At 31.3% G+C, this 21,334-nt stretch overlaps 1 protein-coding gene across 1 annotated transcript in view; it reads right to left on the bottom strand.

The window, feature by feature from the left end:
* lft (Limb expression 1 family member lowfat) overlaps positions 1–19,633 on the bottom strand; it is a 189,167-nt gene extending 169,534 nt beyond the window's left edge. Inside the window, exon 1 of the mRNA XM_088229977.1 lies at positions 19,327–19,633. The gene's annotated coding sequence lies outside the window, so the exon portion shown is untranslated. The remainder of the gene's footprint in view (positions 1–19,326) is intronic.
* Between the last annotated feature and the right edge of the window lie 1,701 nt (positions 19,634–21,334).

Consider the following 21,334-nt stretch of genomic DNA (forward strand, 5'->3'; position numbering starts at 1 on the left):
TTACACTTTGCTTCATACATGGCAACACTGATGATAAAACGTCAAATTACGTAAAACAAATACTAACATGAGAAACCAAACATGATGAATTCCAAGAACATTTTCAGTTAATCCAAATTTTTATAGACAAGAACGGGTAACCTCATCAATGAAGGTGTCAGATGTTTAACTTCACGAAGATCAACATATTGAAGAATTGAAGGAGTATAGATGTTCAAACAAAAGCAGAATGGTGAATGTTACAGAGTGTGTAAAGTGGCCACTTAAAGCAGCCAATGACAGGTCATAAGCCGAGTAAATGCTTAGATTGATATATTCTCTAAAACAAAATGCTCTTCATCTCTGTTGTAATATGTTAATAATAATTTTCACTTAGAACATTATTGCGCCCTTAAGCATCACCCAAAACACTAATTAGGTTGAGTTGACGAAACCACTTTGTTTTTTTGTTTTTTAACAATTTTATGGTGCTTCATAAAATGTCAATTATTAAACTGTTTATTGTACGTATTTTTATGTATCATCAGTGTAGCTATAAAGTAAACAATGTGTAGTTGCATGCAAAAAATCCTCTCTTTTAATACAGTAAAAATCTTCTCTAACCCCACGAGAAGATTCAAAATAGCACCACTGTCAATGCGATAGCTGCTCTTAAGTGAAAATTCTAAGAAAAAAAAATAAATGGAGATACGTCTCTGACTGTGAAGTGAATTCACCATTAACTTGGTTTGATTCAGGGTGGATGTAAAATATTGATTTTAAAATGGTTTTGAAGTAAAATATTTCATTGTTTTTGGACTAGAAGCTGAGGTGCAAAACTCACTATGGAACGCAAATAATTGATTCAATTAACACGTTATGTCCATAAACATTTTATATACATACAAGGGTGGGCATATTGCCTTAAGGCAAATTCTTCCTACCTACCCAAATCGTTCAATTGAGAAAATAAGAAGTATATGGACATATTGTAGGTACATGAATACATAATTTAATAATTTTATACACATTTTGGAACAAAAATGAACTAAATTTCTATACTATACTATGAAGAAAAAAACAGCGATGGGAAAGAAAGAAGAAAAAAAATTCAAATATTTAAATGGTGACATCAATCTTCTTTTTATTTAAAATAAATGGGTGTCCCCGACAATAGTGGAGCTACAACCGAGGAGCTACTACTAAGAAAGAGAAGGTAAAAAAATTAAAGCGGTGAATGGGTATTAAAAGAGTTCAATCGTTACTTGAATGAAGAGATAGTTCATGTTGTGGTAAAGGTTGAAAGAGCTCTCTCAGATAAACCGGCGAAGTGTGATTAATAAAAATATCGTGATAAGTGATAAAAATGATCTAGATAAGCTGCAATTGGAGTGGCAATGCAGTGCCTTATGCACCACTGGGTGTGGATATGGAAATGATAATGATGATTAAATAACATCTCCCTATTTCTGTGATTATCGAATAGTTTGTTTTTGAAACGGTGTTTTTTGAAATCGTAATGTCTTTAAACGATATGAACACCTACAGATATGTAGATTTAAGATATTATCTGATACTTCTAAACACTTTTAAAAGAGCACCTGTAAATTTTGTTAATGAGACGATGATTAATTATTTATGCTTAATTCAATTAAAATTAATTATTCTCAGCCCACTGTTGAGTCGAATCCCAACACCTGCCACGTTATAAAGATATTCAACTTTAGATTCTGTAAAAAAATAATAATTATAACTTCTAGTTATCTGTTTAAATGGAAACACGGGAGTCAATAACACGGTTTGGATTCATTTAAATGAATTTACTGTTCACGTTATTAGTTTTATATTATATATCTAGGTTCACATAATATGCCGAGATCCGTAGATTATGTAAGGCTAAGATGAGCATTATCGACAAAACCAAGAAAAGAGTTCTGCGTTGGTTTGGACATCTAGAGTGAATGGATAGCGAATGAACAGCTAAAAAGATATAGGATGCGAATGTTGAAGGATGCAGAAATCAAGGAAGATATAGAAAGACATGGCATGATCAAATCCAACAAATACTTGAAGATGGACATGTCAAATGTCGGAATAATCGGCGCCCGTACATGAGAAGACGTATGAATGCAATAAAGCCTTTTTTAAAAAATAAATAATAATAGTTTTTTAACAAAATTACAATCTACTACATTTTTCATTGTAGATATCTTCGTATTATGTGTAGTCTGCCTAACTAGATACAAACTATTTCTAGGTACACATGTTTTTATGTGGAGCTAAATAAATAAAACAATGATTACCTACTAGTGAATTTAGTACACAATTTTACAATGTTAAATATTGTTTTTTTTTCTCTTTTTTTAATGAAATTTGTTTTACCAAATGTTCTGACTTCTATTTTTTTGTAAACGTACTAAATTGGATCCGTTTCATGATTTTACAATGATCGGGAAATACATGGTATGTTTTGGAAAATCTGAAGTTTCTTTGACCGAATTCAGAGTTTGTGGTAGACCATCCTCTAGTTTGATTCCTGGTAATATATGAGTTTTCCTTAAAGGATTTATAACCTGCTATCGAAACCATTCTAAAAGTACTTTATTTGATAATTGTTTTGATGCTTTGATTGCATTTTTAAAAAGTGTGGAGTGTTTCAAAACCTTGTTCCAAAAAACGCATTCTATTTTAAAATAAATTGGAACATATTGAATGAATAATGTACAACGAGTCCCAAATAGTACGAAAGGTAACTACAAAATGCAGTGCGTACGATGTAATGACAACAATAAACATTATTAGGCAATTCATTATAGCTATATTCTTTGATTTCTAAAATCATGGATTTTTTACTGCGTTTATAATTTAACCGAAGCAAAATAAATGTTTATTTTCCTCAAAGCAGGACGTTTGTGCATTGGATAAGACTCGCTTAAGACATTCGAAGCAATAATTTATTATCTCGTTAATTATTTTATCCCAAAGAAATCGAGGCTGCAAGCGAATCCTGACAAATGTTAAAAATACACCCGACTGCGGCAATAACTCGCAAAGAAAAATAATAAAATTCTCGATCGTAAACTTGCACCTGATCTTTATTGTGGCGATATTAAAGCCTAAGGCTCAAGTTAGCGTGATATAAAAGTGTCTGGGACAAACAATATTGTCAAACCGGTCATAAAACCGACCTGCGAAAGACGACCTTATAAAACTATAAAGCCATAGGGAATACTGAGAAAGTGTTTTGTCAACCTAAAGCGACTCATTTTATGACAATATTCTTCCCACGAAGGGAACTCTTGAACGGAGTTTTAATTCAGTTATGCATACCATAAAGGCATTCAATATATAACATTGCAACAATTGCAATAAATTAAGAATTTATGATTATTGCCATTTTTAATAATTGAATGCGTTATCATGATTTTTTTAAAACCTGTATATGTTAAGTATGTATAATGTGTCGCATAGTATTATAATATAGTACAATGTATAAAATTATTACTCCACAATTTTGTAAAAGAACACGGTTATGTTTATGAGTAAAAGTCAGTTGTGCCGTGTATACTAATAAATAAATAATAAACAAAAGGTAGATTTTTTAGTATTTTTTTTGTTCGCAACTCAAAACTAAGAACTTTCGTTTACTCATTCTCATTTTATATAATATATAGTTTGTATTAAACGTTCATATATTACCATTTGAACTGAAGTTTAGATCCCGCGCCAAGCAGAAGAACTTGCCTCTTTTTTTGGTGAGGCATTTTGTTTCGTTTTTAACTCAAACCGGAGATGGGTCCAATTATACCCAGCAGTATTGACAATTATCGATTATGTAAAGAGTAATTTTTTTACGCCATTTTAAATAGCAAAGTCATGAGAAATTGTACACCACGTTTTATTATGGTTCACATTATATTGTGATGATAAAATAATATTGAAAAACAAGCAAAAAATGCCTGAAAGTTACTTTTAATGCACGTATTTTTTGAACCAGCAGGTCTAAATAATTAATGTACATTTTGCTTAAAAATGACGCATTTTTGTAAAAGTTCTGTTTGTTTAATAACAAATTGAAAAAATCTATATTTATGTACCAATGGTTTTAATAAAAATAAGTGTTTAAGCTCTTACAATACAAAAAATATAAACATTATTCGTTCATTTCCAAAAAGTCGTAAATAACTTGTGTTGGAAAAACGGGAATCGAGTTTCGGTAGAGTGTATTTTAAAACTTAATTCGTGAGTCCACAACACTACTACGCAGCGTTGTCTACCCTAAAGATTTTTCGGTAGGTTTATTGATTTTGGGAGCAAAATACCGATCTACCAAATTCTACTGAAATTCCACAGATTTTTAAACATTTTCTCATAGTATAAAATTACGATATAGAAATGGTTTTATCTATGAAATTTTAAACAATTGTTAATTTTTGACACAATTGCAGCTACCATCCACGATACTTGGGTTGATATTGAATCTTCTAAAATCTACCGAAGTATTTTAGTATATTCAGGATCTACCGATTTTCTCTTGATGCAGGTTAGCAACGCTTCTATTGGACTACAACCCGTTTCAATATATTTATTCATAGTTTTGCTCATCAATAGGGCAGGAGTCCTAATAGAGAAATATCACATACTACAAATACCGAAAAATATTTTAAACGGATTTAGAAAAAATAATTAAAAAAAAAAAACCAATATGGATATTGAGAAAAAAATATTTTCATTCATATTTTTAAAAATACACCCTTACATTAACGCCCCATGATTGATCGTGACATTCGTGACTTAAAGATTCACGTTCGCCTAAAATGCATGTTTTTTTTTAAAACTATTTTTATGGGAGGTTATTGTCGCGTGGTTTTTATGAAGGATTTTGACGTTGATAATTATTATATTCGTAGTGCATCCGGGTACTAAACAGAAATTACTATTATTACATATTATATGCAAATAAACGCGGATGAAATAATATACGACGGTCTCTTAATACAAAGTACATATTAGAATGACAAAACGTCAAAATTAAATGCGAATTATGACGCATAAGGGGCGTGGCCAATACAATGAAGCATTTTTGCGGAAATTATAATTTTGAATATTTTTTTATGCTGCTAAGAAAACATATTTTTACTCAAAAGTATTTTATATACCCTTATTGATTCATAATTTTAAAAAAAAATCAACGTGATATTTTCGTATTACAGCGGTGATTTACGGCACAGAATACCTATGCTTGATAAAAATCACTTTTAATTAAAAATATGAAAACTGTATTTTCATACCGGTTTTAATTTTTTCATATTATTTTGAGTATGTTTAAATCTCTGAAGACAAGTCAGCTGATGTTTTATCCTCTAAGGACGAAGGTAATTCTTCATTAATAAAATTTTATAAGGTGGGGCCTTCTAGACGATAAATGTGGAAATAATTTTACTATGACGTAACTCATGACGCATCGCCATCCTGTACTACAGTGTTTTTCAACCTTTTTTGAATACGCGACCCTGTTTACAAGCAAAAAAATATCTGCTCACCTCCCAGGACCACCATTCGTATGTTAGCAAGTTCACCGACAATGCATTTAATTTTATTTATATCGAGACCGTATTATTTCAACGAGAAATAAAATGCAAGGTAGGAACAGCAACAGGATTCCCATAAGATTGTAATTTTCTGGAAGAAAAAAGAAGAATATTCAGGGCTGGTAACTTAAGATATTATATATAGAAATAACACTTCATACAAATGGAGCTAAAAAGTCGTTCCCAAAGGAATGACCAGTGGAGGGAGCAAGTGTCATCACGTCATATCCAGCATATCACGTCGACTTTGCCAAGCAAAACACGTAATTCATTAAAAAGCACCGACTGTTTACATCGTTCTACTGTGAGTTCTATTCAGTATGTCGCTCCCTTCTTCAAACGCGTCACCTTTGTTCGTCGTTTCACTTTACGCTCGACTTAATGAGCAGGACAGAGACTGGAGATAACTCACGAATAATAAGTACTGGTAACATTATTAATATAAGACGTTTTTCACATTAAAATATCTATTTTAAACAAGTATTGAATTAGATAAGACCATTACTTACCGGTAAAAGGTTATACGAGTACCATCGCTTTTCCAGATCGATTTGTGCAGTATCTTAGCGTACATATAGGTATTTTAGTAATTACCAGGAGAAAAGTAGCGGGGGACTGTTCGCAACAGACTAAAGTCCGTTCTTTCAAACATATGCCAATTGGCTGTAGATTGAGGGACCATATTTCAAACGCTCGTGCTTACTCTAGTTATATTCCTCAATTGCTGGCCAGTAAAATGATTAGTGCCACTCGCCTCATCATACCCATGGGAGCTTATTTTCTTTTAAATGGTGGACATAAAAACTCAAATTAGAAATATATTCCAGTTAGAAAATCAAATGGTTATTTGGGTCTCAAACACTAGCGGCTCCAGAATGAAAACCTGGGCAGTGCATTTTTTTACATTTTCTCAATTTGTTCCTATATTAAGATTAATGATATCAAAAGTATGACGTGGTAAACGAGCGATAATAATTTGACAGCCCGCGCAACTGAACAAAGGACGCTAAATTCGCCATTGTTTTTGTTTGCATACAGCTTTATTTGCAATCACATTATACGTACATTTTACGTAACGAAATCAACTAAATTCGAATTAATATTGTGTCATTACGCATGGTCAAAGTGACGTTACAAACGAACTTCATGTTTCAAATCTGCGCATGCGTTGGCAAGGCGTGGTATTTACATCATCTTTTCCCTCTAACGCACGATTCACCAGTACGAGTCGATCTCGCTAGATCTTTTGGAGCTCGTATTTTTTATTTATTTACTATATTCTAATTTATTAACACATATTTTTACTTAGCAGTGCACTATACTTATGCATATACCTACTGAGGAACCACTTTTGTGGCCAAATCCCAATTAAAAATTAAGTTTTCTCCCGAAAACATAGAATATGTTTACAATTTTATTTTTTAAACATGTTCAATTACAAGTTTCGGATAAAGATACTTTGATTTTTTACACAAATATACACATTTTCATATGTAAATATCGATGTTATATTATACCGTCTCGATATATACCGATAAAGATAGTGTTTGTTATCGTGGCCCAGGTCTCAAAAATAGAACCATGATTAGGGAAATTGTTGTTAAATAAACAGGTACAGCTTTCTGACTGGAATTATTGTATTTTAGATTCTAGAATACATTTACTCTATTCTAGAATCTAAAACGCTTGCTTTTTACTTTTGCCTTGCTTGTGACCCCTCAGGGGTCGCAACCCACAGATTAAAAAACACTGCGTATTGCATAAATTTATTTTTCTAAAAATGCTGCCAAGTTCAAAGACCTAATTGGAACCGCAGAAAAAAACTAAATTATGATCAACCGCATGACTAGAAAATTATTTTTCTCATATATAACTAAACGCAAGTAAATAAGCGATATTGATTTTAAAAGTTGGTAAAATTGAATGGAAGGTAACATTTTTTCTCTAAAAGATTTTAGCAAGGCTGAATTTTACTCCCTGGTAAATTATTAAGATTAAAAATTTATTGTTATAGAGAGGGAAAACACTTTATATAGAAGAATAAAGAAGTCTAGGCATTAACCCTTAAAACTCGTTGGCTCAAAATACGTGGTTGGCGATGGTAGGTCATATTAGACCCAATTTTAAAAGTCACTTTTAAGGCATTTTTTGTTTGTTTTTCAGTATTAATTTACCACCACAATATACTCTGAATCACAATAAAACGTATTGTAAAGTTTTGTGTACAATTTCTCATGACTGATTTAAGAAAAATGACGTAGAAAAATGACTTTTTTAATACTGCTGGATGTAATCGGACCTATCTTCGTTTGGTATAAGTTAACAGGGCTAATGACCTGACTTTGGCTGATTTAAGTGACCACTTTATACACTTGTAATATTCAGGGCAAGAACTAATTTACGGAGACCCGTCGTCATAAATCGTATTTTTTTTCTTTTTAAAAAAATCTTTGCGTTCTTATGATTTAAACAAATATTACAATTTTTGGGGCCATTTTCAACGATTTGAATATAACTCACTATTAGAAAGTGGGAATAGGGTTGGGGTAGAGTGGGGATCGAATCTCGGGCCCATGATCCGAGAGTCCGCAACACTTACCACGGGACCATATAGGTCGGTACACCGGTTGCAGTAACATTAGGAGCTTGTTAGGCACTGACCTATAATTACAGAAAAAAATGCATTATCCATTCTGCCTTTGTTTAAACTTACTGGTAAATAAGTATAAAAATTAAAAAGTATTTTCGAGCGTTGCCTAGTTAGTGATTTTTTTCATTTTAATTTAATTCACTTTCAGACAAAGGTACATATTACAAAAAAATAATAACGTATCCCTAACTCTATAAGGCCAAGAGCCCTGTGTTGAGTTGGGATACAACATAATAGAAAGTGGAAGCATGCATATGACTAAAGAATACTAAAAATAAAAATAATTACATAAACATAAATGTTAATAAACATCTGGACAGCACGCTTAACGCTTAATCTGTATATTAAAACTGGAAATACATATATGTGTCTGTCTGTCTGTTTGTTTTTCACCGCATTTCTTCCGAAACGGCGAGTCGTAGCGTCGTGAAATTTGGACATGTCATTTTAGATAAAATACGTAGTTCAACTGTTGTATTTTCGAGTCTAATTTGACTTGAATTCTACTCGATTCAAAGTAGATTTTCAATAATTCGGTGAAATGTATCATACACATAGCAGTAAATGTTTCAGCCCTTTAATTTCACAAAAATTAAGAGACGGAAGAATTGACCAAATATGAATATTCAAACATAAGAAAAACGATGAATATTACACAGTGATATTACAAAATGTAATCCATCTATACTACTATGTATTTTGATTCTATTTTATTGTTAGAAAGCACTAACCTTTACCATGACGTGGATAAGAAAAATGGTTTACCAAGTATTAAATCTTTATCTGTTTTTGCTTGTATGTTGCATCAATTTCTATAAATTTAATAAAGGTTCCGCTGCATCCCATCGGCATGTCTGATGCTCGATGTCTTGTCGATCATATTGCCCGTCGCTAAGATGAATAAGTATGTGTTTACTGGTGTCTAGCCACATTCCTGCCATTTGTTTTGCTTGATCATATTTCGCAATGATAAATCTAATTGTCCACAGCAGTGATTCATCAGACTGTCCAGCCCCGTTGTCTGTTGTCTGCAAATAATATCAAAGGTGAACCACCTCAATACATTGCGCATTGCATAAAACAGACGGCCACACGTAATCGCTGATTCATCCCGCGAATACAGACATGTTGCTGTTAATTGAAAGTTAACCAAACAGATTTAAGAAAAACGCATTTAAGGATCCTGTTCAGAGGCTTTTCATGCACGGTGATTTTTTTTTCATTCAAAGCTTTTATTTTTGCAACAAAAAATCACAGAAATTATAGAAATAAATATCAAAATGAATTGGGTTTTAGCATAAGCTGTGCCCGTTTTTTCCTAAATAACTCATTTAATATTTTTTTAATTTAAAGTCAAACCTCTTACCAAGCTCTCTCTTATACTTTAAATATAATTACGCGTTTTAAATTACATTTTTTTAATTAAACTCCCACACACATGCACCCTCACCCATTCATATACACACACACGAATAAAAACGTTACACATGCAATTTTATAAACTTTTTTTTAATTATGTTTTATGAGATAAGCAATGGGTTTTTTTAATTTGCTCTAGTATTCTTAATATATTTTTACTTATTTTTTATGTAATAACTGTAAAAATCCCGAAAAATGTTATGAAAATAAATGAAGAGAATAAGAGGATACAAAAAAATGGCAATTTTGTTAATAATGGATTCTCCGTCTTTTTTTTACAACAAATTAGTCAATAATCAATAATTTAAAAACCCCAGTGAGGTCACATTATTTTTATTATTAATTATAGTTTGTACGACAAAAAATATGAATAAATAAATAAATTCATAGTATCTTTACCATGCACTAGGCAAACATCGCGAGCAGTTTTGGCAGCGTGATTTCCTCGATTACATGAGAATAGAAAGAGCTGTCGAAAATGCTCACTTTTGTCTACTTGACATTCCATTTCAAAGGCTTGTAATCAAATAAATATATATTAATAAAGTTTAAAAAAGTACAACATCTTATTGAGCAGACAATTTTCTTTCGTATGAAGTGTAATCTTAACCATTTGGTTTTACTTTTGGTGGTCATTTTTAGTTTTGGAAAAAAACGGTCAAAACTTATAGTAACACTTAATACAATCATGTATCATAATTCCCTTTCTGCACCTAATGGTGCATAAAACACTACATTGATATGCCAATTAAAGCTCATCTTGATCACTATTGTTACATGGAGGTAAGGTAATCAGTCTGACGCGTCTGGTGCTAGTCCAGGGACTTTGAAATATTCTAGTATAAAAACACCTTTTTAAATAAATATTTCATGTCAACCATACATTCATGCAGTTAAAATTGTTCAAAATTTTAATTTTTTAGTTGTTAATCGTAAAATAAGTACGTCATTTTACAGACCGACATAACAAGGATACAAGGATAATAAAATGATATCATTTGACAAATACAAAGCTAACCCTTCTTGACCCCTACGACTCATACGAACTGTACGAAAAAATACTCCAGTTTGAAGTAAAATACTTGAAAAATTTTTAGACGAAAAAATTGTACACAAAATTGGATTGGAAAACATACCAGACGATGAGATAACAGTAACGAAAAATGTAATAAATATTTAATTTTATAGTAAAGATTAACCGGGCCCTCGTTACTCTTAATTTGCGGATTCAAGTGTTACTTGAGTTTGATTTTTATAATTCATTCACGTTCCTAGTGTTTAAAATCAGTTAAAGCAAATTCTCTCTTTGTCAATTTATTTCATTATAAATGAACTCTCCTTTGTGTCTTCATTATAAATTAATAATTTCCTTAAATAATGTCTTCACTACTGTGTAGTTTTATAATAAGACCTATAAAAATTTACTTAAAAAATACCGTAGTTTTCAATTTTATGTGTAATATTAATAAATGTTGGAATTGCCAAATAAATTAATAAATAAAAACGTATCAACCTGCTGATTAATTTATATGTTGTTGACTACTGACATTTTTTATACTCCCACTCGTTTTACTTAGTAATATTATAAAACGTGATTGTGATTATTGTTTTACTAAGAACACGCTGTATAAATACAGTTAACAGTACCACCTCACATGTGTCAAGTTAATGATATGATCTTAACATTGAGGAATATGGTACCACCCAAAATTAACAGTGTATATTACTTATGGAGAAGTATCAGATAAGAAAGGCTATTTTGGATTTATCATTTGCTCCAGCGGTGTTTATCAAAATGACGCGAGATAGGTCATGAATAAAGCTCATAATTTTCATATTTATTATTTAAAAATCCGTTTTAAATATTTGCAACGGCTTTGCGGAATTTGCACATGAAAACACCCAAATGTATGGTCAAGACGCTTGACTCACATACGAAAGGTTCCGGGTTTGATTCTCGGTGAGAAGACAAAAAAAACGTGGTTTTCCTCAAGCCTGGGTGTTCTGTGAGGCCTCATGGCCTGTTGTGGTGCAAAAATGTTTTTTTTTATTATTGTTGTAAATGTTAGTTAGGGTGAGTATATATATTTAGGGTGTGTGAGGGTGTGTGTATATGTGTATGGGTGTGTGAGTATTGTGTGCATGCGATAGAGTGTAGTGAATATAAGTGGACTTTTTGATCGATGATTATAAAAACATATATATTTTTTTTTTAAAAACCATAATGAGGAAACGTAGAAAAAACTTAGTAAGAATAATGGTGCATAGAACACTACATTGGTACACCAATTGCAGCGTATCTTGATATTTTTTTTGTTACATGAAGGAAAGATGATCAGTCTTATTCAAGTGCCTCTTAGGCGTATTGCAAAATTAAATAAATCACCATTCCTTTCCGTACCTAATGGTGCATAGGGCACTGAATTGGTTCACCAAATGCAGCGTATCTTGATCATTTTCGTTACATGAAAGTAAGATGATTAGTCTTACGCTTCAAGTACCAGTCCAGGGACTATGAAATATTCTGGTGTGAAAACATCCTTAAAAATAAATATTTTATATCAACCGTGTCGGAAATCGAACCCGAGACCTCTTGCACGATAGGCAAACGTGCCGACAATTACACCGCGAGGCAATGATTTTTTTAAGTTGTGTAAGTTGGAAATTGGCGGCCAAAAATACACTTGACTCAAGCATGAAATATTCCGCGTTCGAATCCCGGTGAGAATACAAAAATCAAATTGAATTTTTCTCAAGCCTCGGTGTTCTGTGTTGTAATTCACAACTGTAATTGGGCCTCCTTTCCTTTTGTGGTGCAAAAAAAAAAGAAATAAAAATAGTCCCTGGACTAGTATCAGAAGCGTAGGACTGATCCTCTTACCTTCATTCAACAAACAAAATCAAGATACGCTGCGTTTGGTATATTAATGCAGTGCCCTATGCACCATTAGGTGCGGAAAAGAACTTCGCGCGTGATGTGTTAAGTTTTCTTCCCCATCTTCTCGATCTCTTTCTGATTGCAATGGGGAGTAACCTTTGTGATTTTCAATTGTCTATAAAGTAAACACATTTTTTCTTAGTAGAAATGTGCATATTTCGGTTAAAAATTGTGTTATCTTTGTCGATAACCTGTAATAGCACAAGTTTTAAACGGAGAATCATAAAAATATACACATTCTGGTACATGAAATTTTATTTTACTTTAAAGACAATTGGAGACAACTTTGTTAATTTCTTACTGTAATCGAGGCCCTGTTGCTGGGTATTTTTCAAAACTTCCTTCCTTATTCTCTTTTTCCAACCTGCTGACAAGCCTTTTAAATAGACAACCTTAGCGGGTTATTCTTTTTTCCAATGTTTTAAATAATAAAAATATTCAAATGAGTTTTTAGTAGCGGTAAAATAAAATTTGGATTAGTTATCTCATAAAGAAACAATGTATTTACTCATATTTTTTACCCTTAATAACACCTTGTTAAGAATTCTGATTCCGACTCTTTGGATGTGAAACAATTATGACAAAGGAGATTTTTTTGTAACAACAAATAATAACATACAATTAGTACAGTGTGTGAACAATAAATTTCTGATTTCACATACAGTAATGAGAAAATTGTTAAAATGTGGAGAAATTTTGACGAATGAACGAAATACCAAGGGCAATAAATTAAAAACTGATGTGGGAAAATTTTAATATGCAGCAAACTGTAACTAATATTTTTAAATACAGTCATGTGCATTGTAATTTAATATTTGTTGTTGTTTACTGATGTCAGAAAAAATCATCTCATTCGTTCAAAAAGTTATTATTATAAATTCTCACGTATAAACAAGATACGTAAAACAATGGTTACAAAAAATAAAACGGTAACTTTATTGTAATAAGGAAATTAAGTTTTTTATTTCTGTACCATTTAACTTAACTAAAACTATTTTACTTCGTGTAATTTTGACGTTCTTATATTTTTAGGAGCATGTTGGCTCATTAAAAAAAAAAATGGAATAATCAATATATTCTTTGTTTTAGAGGCTTGTCAGCAGGCAGAAAATAAAGGAATATTAGGAAGTTATGAAAAATACGTCACCGTATCCGGACCAATTAGGATAAAATCTTTCTTGCAACTGGCGGAAATCAAACGCGTGACGCCAGTTTTACAATTAGCCGTCTAACCAACTGCGCCACGGCGCCTGTCGATGCTGATTAAAATTCTGAGAAAAATGAATATAAGAAGATATGAATGTGTTTTATTTGCAATAAGCCCGCCGAAGTACAATTTACATTATGTACAAAAAGTTGAATAAACAAAAAATATCTGTGGCTAAATTATGGATAACATTTAAATATTCTAGTTGAAAAAGTTCGGTGACGTGTAATTTTTTTTTTTTTTAAACAGTTATAGTTAGGTGATAGAAAACAGAGGAGAGTGCGTTGCTGAATTTGGGAGACGAAATACCATGGGGCTTCAGCGATGGAGATATTCAAAAAAGTTTATCAACAACGTAGTATCACCAAGTCTACAAATTTTTATTTTATTTTATTTATTTTTTTATTCAAAATTACACTCGTATAAATATAAGTGAACTTATTAATTGTAAATTTTAAGCTGTGCCCGTGTCAAGCCATAATAAAAAAATTAATAATACATAGTAAAATGAATTAGATTCAAATATAATGACATGTGACGCAATATAATAACAATCCAGAAAAAAGGTATAAGTAAATGGTAATAAAATTCCAAAGAATACAATTTAAAAAAGATAATCAGACGTAAACATTAGAATGTTAATTATAAATGATATAAATTTAGATACATACATAATCAAATATACAAAATAACAGTTTCATTGAAATCAACAAAATAATAGTATTAAAGTAAAATATATTATTATTGAAGTTTATTATTATTATTGACTCTACACTGTAGTAAGAAATAGTAGTAATAAATAATATGCCAAATAAGATTAAGTCATCATACCTAATAGATTTTTTTAGATATCAAACTATACGAAGCTGGCTTAGTAACAATTTAAGAAAGAGAAAAAATAAAAATAGACGATTTTTGAAATTTGGTGATGGCGTGGAATGCTCTGGATACCATGGACAGCCCATGGGACTAATGTTTCTATACTCCAAGAACCGAGTATTGAACAGCGTCTTTCTTCCATTGTAAAAATCCGTGATCTCGGGTACTTCGGCCACGTTATGAGACAAAGAGACAACATGGAAAAATTACTGGTACAAGGACGAGTAGAGGAAACTCGATGTCGCGGAAGATAGCCTACCAGACCTGGTGACAGAAGCTATCGGTGTCCCTCTTCAGGAGGCCTCCAGAAGCGCTGAAGATAGAAGCGGATGGAGGCGGATCGTAACGACGTGCTTTCCTCCTGCCAATGCGACCACGACCAAGAATAAGAAATTGGTGTTTCATAAGAGAAATCATTAACATTAATATTTATTCTACTGGCGTTGAAGTCGGTTTATGTCCTTTTGGTTTCATTTTGCCCATAATTGTTGCATTTGAGATTATACATAGACTTCATGCATTAGAATTGTGTTGATCTTTATAATATCTACTTTTTATTGTGAATAAGATTGACGCTAGCTAAGACAAGTTTTAAGTCTTTTACTCGAGCGCATTGATGACTGTTATCTAACGTCTATAATAAACACGGTGAATAGATTAGTAAGCTGTTCTGTCCATTTTAAATTGAGTTATTGAAAACATATTTAATTGAATAATTTCCACACTTAAACCTACACGAATTAAAGTTAGAAGCTGTTACAAAATTTTGCACCTAATATCATGATTTACGATTTAAGAAATCAAATAGTAACTATCTAAAAGGAGGCATTTATAGAAAATTAAATAATGATTTATTGGGAGTTATAATATATTATATAAAGCAATGTCTCGCAGCAGTATCCTGCAATGGTCTCATTCCTTAAACATAATCCAAACTTGTACACTTCTGAAAATGGCCTTCGTTTTGGAGAACTTAATATATTCACCCAGGACATTGAATACTGAGTACACGAGTACTGAAAATTCTTTATAATTCGTTGGTGCGAAGTAGACTCGATGATTTGGGGACCGTGTGAGTTGAAGTACTCTCTTATGGTGGAGAAGGTTCAGAAGAAATTTCTTCGGTTTCTCTGCATGAGGGAGTGCGGATATTATCCATGGCTTTATCCCACTGAGTTTCTCCAGGGTATGCTTGATACAGCAGTTTAAAGACTAGAAGGAATGTGTATTTAACAACGCACTTCTTTCGATTGTTGCGCGGTATTATTGATAACAGTGAAATTATGCGGATTATTAGCTTTTATGTTCCGGATAATTACCTTAGACAGCGTCAGCATAGACTGTTTCACCAACCTGCCAATGGTTATCCCTGTTGGAAGGGCTATCTCTATGTTGACGAATATTACTTTGGACATTGACATTTTTGACGTCTCTGAGGGAGTTTTTCGTTACAAGATTCGCTTACTTTTTAAACATATTCTCTGGATATTATGTATACTTATGTGTTTTTTTAAATACATAATTTTACCTAATTATTTTAAATATTTCTATATGTAAGAATGAAGATCCATTCCATTTTGTAATGTACATATATATGAATAAATAAAATTGAATTGAACACTCTTGGGGTCACAAAAGAAAAATTTCTCTGGACGAAAATCGTACGTATTTTGGTATTAAATAATTTAAATTACAAGAAAACCTCGTACGAGCATTCTGCTAGGATCTTTTCTTGTAACCGCATGACCAGAAATGTGTCAATGACTCTTTTTAAAAAAGTGTAAAAAAATAATCCACGATTTTTATTTTTATTGTATCGTGTGGATTTGTATGACCGGTGTCAAAATGGCGTATATTTTATTTGCTGAATCAACAAAATATTCCAGAAGACTGAAATATCACTTAAAAAAAAAAAAAAGTAATAAGGGTCTATGAAATACTATCGAGCAAAAAAATTTTATTTGCTACTTCGTAGCATAGAAAATAATTTTAAATATGTGATTTTAAATTCTCCCAAAAACGTTCATTGCATTGGCCACGCCCTTAATACGTCACGGTTCATGTTTATTTTTGACATTGTTTCTTACTATTAAATTTTTTTTAGAACATCGTATCGTCACGAATTTTGACGTCACAACTATCAATACTAAACATGTTGGATTTTTTAGTGACATATTTTTTTGTAATTTCTTTTTTAAAGTTACATATGAAAACATCTCTCCACAATATCCATACTGGTTTTGAAAATACAATCAATTATTCTTAATCCAATTTTCATATTTTTATTGGTATTCGCAGTGTGCGATATTTCCCTATTATTATTAAATCCTAGCGAATTCTTCCATCCCGCCTTACAGCAATCAGTGGATGTGTGTTTATATTTTATGTTAGATTCTAATCTTCAGAATCATTATATGATTTCTAATTTGATGTTAAAGTCTTATGGTCTGCCTCCGGTATTTAAATCCCCAAAGTTATGTTGAAATTATAGTTCCACGAACTGAAGCATGTGTTTATATATTTTTTATTTGAGTACTTTTACTTATTCTAAACACTCCCGAATCGTCCAATAACCATAAAAGTTAACTTTAGTCACATTAATAATGACATTCTGGCAATTTATATTAATAAAATTTAAGTTCTCTCTAAAACTAACAAGATAATACCGTCAAATGATAATTTTGTGGGCTATAAAAGATACGGTATTGCCTAAAACAGGAACCTCCAACGACATAAAATTAATTAAATTTCCCCATAATTTTCTTGCCGACAAATATGTACAATTTAAACAAAATACGTTTAGTCTAAAATATTTTTAATAAATATTTGAGAAGGGAAAACAATACTCTAGGCATTTATAGGGCTTGTGACCTGTGCAACATTCATCGCTCTGTCTATATTTGAACACACGTATGTCGTCAATTCTTCCACCTGTTTATTTATGCGACAAGACTTTTAGACTTCTACATTACAATTTTTTAAATATTCTCCATCTCTGTTGCATTATTGATCTATCTTGATAATGTGCAGGTTGCGAAATAATAATGTGCTGTTCCTCGATCAACACAGCACAAACTATGGCTTGCATGCACCAATGTCCCGATTGAGTCGTATTGTAAAATCGAGACAACATCTGGACTTTTTTGGTTTAAGTCTTTATAGATTTAAAAATTCACTAAGATAGACCGGATCTTGTCTTGAGGTAGTAATATTTTTTTTGTCCTAGCTTTAATTTTATTTAGTAGTATGTTATTTTATTAGTGCCTGTATTTATTATAAGAAATTGTATTTACCATCGTAAGAATGGACTGCATAAGTCCGTCATATAAATAAAAAATAATCTTCCTTGAGGGTAAGTAAGGTACTTGCCTACAAACATTTGAAAATGCTTAAAGTATTGTTGACTAAACCAATTGGTAAACAAGGAAAATTATAAAATTTAAAACTATTTTAACGCGTCGTTAAGTAGGAGAATTAACTCTGATGAATTTCACCTCCATCTATATTTCAATACTTTTACTTCACAAAAATCAACAAATGAAATGATTGAAAAAGTGTGGACATTCAACCATCCGCGTGAAGAATTCTCAAAATAGTGTCTTTAAGCCTTTTGAAGGCAAATTGACATTAAATACTTGGTAACAAGTATTTTGAACTGATATAACCAAAATTGATAGTCAAGAATACATTTTGTGCAGAGTAAAAAAAATCTATCGTTTTATAGATAATGAATATTACCCAAATGGTTATAATTTTTTTATAATCACAGTGATTTTGAAAAGAGATTTTAAAGTAATCAAATATTAAAATATTAGTTATTTAATTGAAATTGTGTTTTGATTTTACTCAACACAAAGGTTTTGATTTCATTTTGTCTGTAAATAGATAGATGCTTTTAAATCGAACAGAAAATTAATATGGGAACTTAAATTTCATTTTAAAAATACATACTTTAAACCGGGGGTAAAACATACTAATACTTAAAAATGTATATTATGTTTTCATAAACAATATTGATTGAACTATTATTTTTATTTAAAAACGTAAACAAGAAAAATAATTGAATATTGTGTTCTTAAAAAAAACAGGACTGTTCATAATTTATACATGATCTTCAGGTTTAAATTATAAATATATTATTTCTTAATTAAATATAGATTTTCCGCTTCGTATTTTTTAAAACTTTCTTGTTTAAATTTGTATTTTGTAACTTTACTTTTTTTTAAATGGAATTATTAAGACTCGGCATTTACCCGTTGTCTAAATCGTTTAAATAAATATGGAGTACGAGTCATACTTTAAGTCAAATGAAAAATATCAGAATTTATAGAATCATTTTCTGAAGCGCCTTTGTGGTATTATATTAGTATATTGGCGCTAAATAAGTTATATTTAATAATAATAATAAGATAATTTTTATGTTGTATTTTACTATTTTATCTTAGTTTCAGGTTGACAGACTCATTGTCACGACCAATAAAAACTGACTTAAAACATATTTTTATTAATTTGAACTTATTTAAAAAAAATAGATAAATACAATGAAAACTTTGTCTCTAAGATTGTTAGTTGATCTGCAATGGTAGATTGAAATAAATACCTCAATTATGTAAACAGTAAAAAAAAAAAAAAAATACCGAAAAACTATTGTGATTTTTCTCACCGTTATGTCACTTGAATCCGAGCTTTGAATGCAGTAATTTGTGCACTCGATTGAAAACATTTCTCCACATAGGTGCAGCTTTTAACATCATGCACAATAAATTGTAAAAATAAACGAACGGGTGTAACTCCGAAGGAAGGCGCGACGGGTGAAACTTGGCCTTTTGAGCTGTCACATGCAATCTATCGCGAACTGCAGGCGACCTGTGGTCCGCTTATTGTGTCGGGATCGGAAGATAAATGTGAAGTCGAAATGCACTCAACACACCGTGATGACGTCCGTCCGCGCAGCGGGCCTCCGGCGCACTAACGCTGCCACCGCAGCCTGCCCGCGCAGCCACCAGCTGAATTATTGCTATTTTATTACATACAAATGCTAATAATAGCACGCTTTATATATTTGCTTAGCGTATGAAATGCTATTAATAAAATATTTTTTAGTCAAACGAAAAAAATATCATTGGAAAAGTACGAGTTGTATGAGTATTTACAGTTTTTCATAAGAATTTAATAAAATTATACGCATGCAATGTGTATATTTTTATTACATGTAACAATATTATTTTACATTTTATTACATAACATGTTACACGTAACATAAACACATGTAGATCGATAGAAATAAATACAATAAAAACAAAAGTTTGAGAAAGATATAAACAAAGGAAACAAAGTAGTATTTTGTTATAATACGTCACTTTTACATATTACCGTTATTGGTTTAAGATAATAAAAGATCGATATCCGATTTAAAACATTTTTCTGATTGTTTCTAGTAACTTTTTTAGAAACACTTTCTTTATTTTAAAAATCACCAACAAACATAGTAATAACGCGGCCTCCCTAGTGTACTGGTTAAGACGCTTGACTCACACGCGGAAGGTTCCGGGTTCAATTACCGGTGAGAACAGTAACAAATAAATGTAACTTTTCTGAAACTTGGGTGTACTGTGCTGTAATTCTTCACTGTATTTGGGCCTCCGGGCTTGTATTTTTTTTTTCATTTAAAAAAAAAATAACCAATAATCCTTAGGATTGAAAAATATGAGCGTGTTAAATTTATATAATATAAATCTTATTTAGATTGCCTTTCAATACACAACTTAATATTTTAATATGCACTTAAATAAATGTGGTTATTTATGCTTAACCTAAACTTAAGCTGCATTGCGTAGAAGAAAGCGTCCCAAATTTTTGATTTAGTTTTTAGTTTAACAACAAATTTGTAACGGAAAGATTCGGTTTCGGAAATTCTCGACCCAAGTACTATGCCCCGTTGTGTTGCTGTAACCTGTAACTAAATTTGTGTTTAATAATCATTTAAGGTTTTTTTTACGGGTGACTATTAGCCAGCCTAAGTCCTAAATGAGTATCTTTCTAAAAAAACTCCTTGGTTAAATATGTACTTAACGTTTCCAAATAAAATGTTTTATAAATAAATACATTATGAAAAACTAAGCCTTTTTAACAGTTGGTATTGGTTTTGTTAATTTACCGTGAATGCTAATGCTAATTTTGCCACCTGATGGCGGCTGTCGCTCGCTGCAAAGAGGAAATTCGAAAAACGAACTTTTTAAAGTGCATTAAGTGCACTTCCATAATGGAGGGTACAAGAAACTTCCTATACACCCAGTTACGTACTTAGCTAGACAATTTTTGCCGGGTATATTATTGATAGATGTAAGGTATAACAAAGACGGAGAATATTTTTGAGGAGGACATCAGTCGACATTCGACAATGATAAATGTTATAATATAAAAAAGATACGGTTTAAGGACAGACCAGCAAAGTTTCTAAATAAAAATCATACATGAGGGTATTCTTTGCAAACCCGGCAAAATCCATCTTTCTTTATTTTGAGCAAATCACAAGAAACTGATACAATTCGGCTTTTTTTTTAAACTTCATTTTTTTATTATAATCAGTAAATATTTTATACGTAAGCAGTGAAAAAATATATGTAATTTTATACATGTCAACTTTACAATACTCAAGTTAAGGTCGCCAT

Source organism: Micrasema longulum, unplaced genomic scaffold (assembly GCF_059751315.1).
Source record: "Micrasema longulum isolate JH-2025_06_02 unplaced genomic scaffold, ASM5975131v1 h1tg000725l, whole genome shotgun sequence".
NCBI lineage: Eukaryota > Metazoa > Arthropoda > Insecta > Trichoptera > Brachycentridae > Micrasema > Micrasema longulum.